Below are 6,000 nucleotides of genomic sequence, written 5' to 3' on the forward strand. Positions count from 1 at the left end.
CTCTACAGAGAAACTACTGAAAACTCTACTAAAAATGTTTATTTTGCTTTATTTGTCTAACTCATAAAGATATCCTCTCAGGTGCTATCCTGCGTGAGCCGTAAACCAGGCAAGTCACTCAATACACAGATAAAATACATATATGGGAGCTTCCAAAATGATTTATATTTCTGTCCATCCAGTCTTTAGATTTACACAGCTGTGCCATACAACACAGTCCTTCTGGTAAGGGAAGGTATCTCATCTTTTTCTGCTGCTGTTTTACTTCAGGTCTTCTCCTCACCCCCACCGCACCCCACTGTTCAGTTCACTTTGCTTTCTCCTTCAAACAGTACTCTCTGGAAGCAAACGTGGAAGGGGGGACCTTCTATTTTCTCTTTCCCTACTTATTCTTCTAATTTGCATGTAGCACTCCAAATCTAATGACAGACCTTTCTATTAGACATGTGCATTCGTTTTCGTCCGAATGCATTTTCGTCCGAATTTCAGCTATTTTCGTTTTCGTTTTGACAAACGATAACGAAAGCACAAAATCCGAAAAACGAAAGATCCGACATAAATAAATGCTTTATTTTCGTTTTAGTTGTTACAACAGTTCGATATAGAATAGGAGATTCGACATGACTCTGACAATAACAATCTGTCTATAGAACCTGTGGTCGAATGTGCCTAACCTTACCTCTATTAGTCCAAGATTATATAGAGAAAATATTCGACAGAGAAAAAAGATTTGACAGAGAGAAAAGATTCTGCAAGTTACTGTCCTAAAAAGTGTTTGGGGACCCGGGTCCTGCCCCAGGGGACATGTATCAATGCAAAAAAAAGTTTTAAAAACGGCCGTTTTTTCGGGAGCAGTGATTTTAATAATGATTAAAGTGAAACAATAAAAGTGTAATATTCCTTTAAATTTCGTAGGGGGTGGTTGTCTATAGTATGCCTGTGAAGGGGCGCATGTTTCTGGTGCTTAGAACTGTCCCTGCACAAAGTTTCATTTATGCAGGAAAAAAAGTCCTTTAAAATCACTCGCAGCTATTATGAATTGTCGGCTCTGTAATACAGAGAACACTCATTGAAAGTCATTGATAAAAAAAAAAAAAAAAAAATTTTAAAAAAAGCGTGGGGGTCCCCCAAATTCAATTACCAGGCCCTTCAGGTCTGGTATGGATATTAAGGGGAACCCTGCCTCAAATTTAAGAAAAAAATTGACGTGGGGTTCCCCCTAAATATCCATAACCAGACCCTTCAGGTCTGGTATGGATATTAAGGGGAACCCCGCATCAAATTTAAAAAAATTTGACGTGGGGTCCCCCTGAAAATCCATACCAGACCCTTTATCCGAGCACGCAACCTGGCAGGCCGCAGGAAAAGAGGGGGGACGAGAGAGCGGCCCCCCCTCCCTCCTGAACCGTACCAGGCCACATGCCCTCAACATTGGGAGGATGCTTTGGGGGTCTGTGACCCCTCAAAGCACCTTGTCCCCATATTGATGAGGACAAGGGCCTCATCCCCACAACCGTGGCCGGTGGTTGTGGAGGTCTGCGGGCGGGGGGCTTATCAGAATCTGGAAGCCCCCTTTAACAAGGGGACCCCCAGATCCCGCCCCCCCCTGTTTGAAATGGTAAGGGGGTACAGAAGTACCCCTACCATTTCACAAAGAAAGTGTAAAAAATAGTTAAATAAGACAAACACACTTTTGAAAAATTCCTTTATTAAAAATAAAAAAAATTAAATAAAGATTCCAGCGGTGGTAATCCACTCTTGCTATCCAGCGACGGACGGTCATCTCTCCAGCGATGGCTCATCTCATCCAGCGCAGCGTATCCATCCTTCTTCTGTTTCCGCGGAGGAGACACTGCAAGGATTCCGGCGGCCTGACGTTTCTTATATAGGGAGGGCGGGGCCACCCGTCACCTGACCCCGCCCCCTCTGATGCAAGGGGAAACCCGGGGTTCCCTGTGACGTATGGGTGACCCAGCACCCCTCTGATGTAACACAGGCAGGTTTCCGTTACATCAGAGGGGGGCGGGGTCACCCATACGTCACAGGGAACCCGGGGTTTCCCCTTGCATCAGAGGGGGGTGGGGTCAGGTGACGGGTGGCCCCGCCCTCCGTATATAAGAAACGTCAGGCCGCCGGAATCCTTGCAGTGTCTCCTCCGCGGAGACAGAAGAAGGATGTATTCGCTGCGCTGGATGAGATGAGCCATCGCTGGAGAGATGACCGTCCGTCGCTGGATAGCAAGAGTGGATTACCACCGCTGGAATCTTTTTTTTTTTTTTTTTTTAAATAAATGAATTTTTCAAAAAGTGTGTTTGTCTTATTTAGCTATTTTTTACACTTTCTTTGTGAAATGGTAGGGGTACTTTTGTACCCCCTTACCATTTCAAACAGGGGGGGCGGGATCTGGGGGTCCCCTTGTTAAAGGGGGCTTCCAGATTCTGATAAGCCCCCCGCCCGCAGACCTCCACAACCACCGGCCAGGGTTGTGGGGATGAGGCCCTTGTCCTCATCAACATGGGGACAAGGTGCTTTGAGGGGTCACAGACCCCCAAAGCATCCTCCCAATGTTGAGGGCATGTGGCCTGGTACGGTTCAGAAGGGAGGGGGGGGGGGCGCTCTCTCGTCCCCCCCTCTTTTCCTGCGGCCTGCCAGGTTGCGTGCTCGGATAAAGGGTCTGGTATGGATTTTTAGGGGGACCCCCTCGTCATTTTTTTTTTAAATTTGACGCGGGGTTCCCCTTAATATCCATACCAGACCTGAAGGGTCTGGTTATGGATATTTAGGGGGAACCCCACGTCAAATGTTTTCTTAAATTTGAGGCAGGGTTCCCCTTAATATCCATACCAGACCTGAAGGGCCTGGTAATTGAATTTGGGGGACCCCCACGCTTTTTATTTATTTTTATTTTTTTTATCAATGACTTTCAATGAGTGTTCTCTGTATTACGGGAGCCGACAATTCATAATAGCTGCGAGTGATTTTAAAGGACTTTTTTTCCTGCATAAATGACACTTTGTGCAGGAACAGTTTTAAGCACCAGAAACATGAGCCCCTTCACAGGCATACTATAGACAACCCCCCACTACGAAATTTAAAGGAATATTACACTTTTATTGTTTCACTTTAATCATTATTAAAATCACTGCTCCTGAAAAAACGGCAGTTTTTAAAACTTTTTTTTGCATTGATCCATGTCCCCTGGGGCAGGACCCGGGTCCCCAAACACTTTTTAGGACAGTAACTTGCAAATTAGTCTTTAAAATTAGCACTTTAGATTTTGAATGTTGGAGTCCCATAGACTTTAATAGGGGTTCTAAAGTATGCTATATACTAGCTCCGTCGAATCTTCTTTAGGGTCCTTTCACACGGGGCGGATCAGTTCTGATCCGCCCCGTGGATGTCCGTTTGCTCAGCGGGGATCACTCCGCCGATCCCCGCTGAGCAGGGAGATGACAGGTCTGTCTCTGCACACTGCGCAGGGACGGACCTGTCACAGCGCCGCTCTCCCCTATGGGAGATCGGATGACGACGGACCGCAGTGCCCGTCGTCATCCGATCCGATCCGCAGACGGATGGAAAAATAGCTTTTTCCTCCGTCACACTTTTTCGGATCGGAGCGGGTCGGATGTCAGCGGACATGTCACCGCTGACATCCGACGCTCCATAGAGCTCTATGGAGCACCCGTTCAGGTCCGCCTGAAAAACTGACAGGCGGGCCTGAACGGGACGTTAGTGTGAAAGGGGCCTTATACATTCGACAGACACCATAAGCCTTCAAAGACAGATTCGACCGTAATTCATGTGGATTTTCGGACGAATGCAATTTTTGAACGAAAAACGAAATAAGTAAAAACGAATTTCGGGAGTAACTAAATAAATTAAGTTTTCGGACGAAAATGAAATTCCGAAACAAAATATTTTACTCTGCACATGTCTACTTTCTATACTCCCTACAAATTGAAAATAAATTGAAAATAAAAAGTTATACTTGATATGATGTTTCCTACATTTAACTCTGAACTCAAAACCATGTATATTTATTTCAGTGTTTTCTGTCCTGTAATCCCTTATGTGACATTTAGCAATTACTCAATTTCAGGGATGAGTTGATTTAAAACTATATGCTGTATAAAAAGCTATAATTAAAAAACTTTTTTAGCACAAAAAACAGAACAGACATATAAAAAGCCGCAATTTAATCAAGTAATGTATTCATTAAACAATGCATGTATTTTTAAACAGACAAAAACATAAATACATGCATTTTTATTGATTTAAGCTTTCTGTAATTCCCTAAATAACAACACTCAGACTGAGTGTTTTAAGTTTTATTTTGCCCATTCTTGTTAAAGAAAAGTTCTTGTACAGCAGGTATCCCATTTATCACCATCACATAGAACACAACATAAGATTTTCAGCCTTCTGTATATAGAGTTGCTTAGCTTGCATTATACAGGCTCCCTGAATATTCAAACACCATCTTACTATGCACCATGGTGACAAACTCACTTTTCATAAGACAACTTGCCCAGTCAAAGCACCTGCCTCTCAGGCCTCGGCATATGCTTCCTGCAGCATGTGACTGTCCTGGGGGAAGGCTCTGAACTAAACTATTTCCTTTTCCGAAGTCAACACTCACCTGCGAATCAATATCACACTGGCGTAGGCCCCATTTCACTGCTGAAACAGTCATTAACTGTATCTTTCCACAGCAACAGAGTACTATCACAAAAGAAAGTATTATTCAACTAAAAGAAACTATGTTACATCATAATGTAATCAGTTTATGTATAGCTTATGCCCCCTTCAGCCGTGTCCTTGATCAGTAGAGATATAGTGGTTGATTTATTAAAGACAAATAGGCTCTTCACTTTACAAATTAATTTTCACTTAGCTTAGAAGTTAAGGTAAAGCTCTGCTGACTTCCATTATCCAATTGTGTGCAAGCAAAAATCTATATTTTTTTTCCTTACACAAGGTTAAGTATTCTTTGCAGAGTGAATTTTTGCCATGTTCACTAAACTTAGTGAAAATCCCCTTGCAAAGTAAAAATTCTCTTGAAAGATGAAAAGCCTATTGCTTTAATAAATCAACCACATAGAGTAAATTGATGATCCTTATCCTTAAAGAGAAATACTAGCTTGGATATAGAATAATTAATAAAAACAAGGGCATAATGCTCCACAAGGAGAGATACATTTTTTTATACTGTATGTCAAACTTTATAAAATCATTAACAATGTTTAAAAAACGAAATTTGTGCCACTCAAAAAGTTATTCATACCCCTTCATAAAGTGCAGTAGCACAAAATTAGAGTTATCACTTAACTAAACTCTTGACTTTTGGTCTTGCGGATTCCAACTAGTTTACAACCTCACCAGTACTGATACATCCCCCCCCCATGAATGGATATAAAATAGTGCAAGGACAAAAGGCAAGCAAGAAAACAAAAGCTTCAAATGGCCATTGTAAGCTATACATGTCATAATTGAATGAGGTAAGTTATTTAAAGAAAAAATATGTATGGCAATAAGACGATTCGGACAGTAGCCTCCCTGGCGATATTCCCGAGTCTGGCTCGGGGTAAGATTTAAATACCATCAGAGGTATTCCCGGGCCAGATTTGGGACCGCATCACTGGATCCATGGAGGGGTTTACTTACCTTGTCCCCGGATCAAGCGATGTCACACCCGCTGTGATCTGCGAGCCGTCCTCTGCTTGATCTGTCACAGCACCGGGCTCCATTCCCAGCGAGCGTTGCGATGCACAGGGACGGAGTTCGGCGCCAAATTCAAAAAGTAAAATACACAGTATAGATATAGTATACTGTACAGTACTGTATCAAATAATTACACACACCCTTTGTCCCTAGTGGTTTGTCCAATGCTCTGCATACAATTTTATATTATAAATACTGTTCTTTATGCCAGGAAACTGGAGATTGTCCATAGCAACCAAAAAATGTCCGTTTACATCAAAAGTGGTTATAGACCAGCTA

The sequence above is a fragment of the Lithobates pipiens genome, unplaced genomic scaffold, assembly GCF_037356315.1.
Source record: "Lithobates pipiens isolate NorthernLeopardFrog02 unplaced genomic scaffold, aLitPip1_a1.2 Scaffold_19, whole genome shotgun sequence".
Taxonomy (NCBI): Eukaryota; Metazoa; Chordata; class Amphibia; order Anura; family Ranidae; genus Lithobates; species Lithobates pipiens.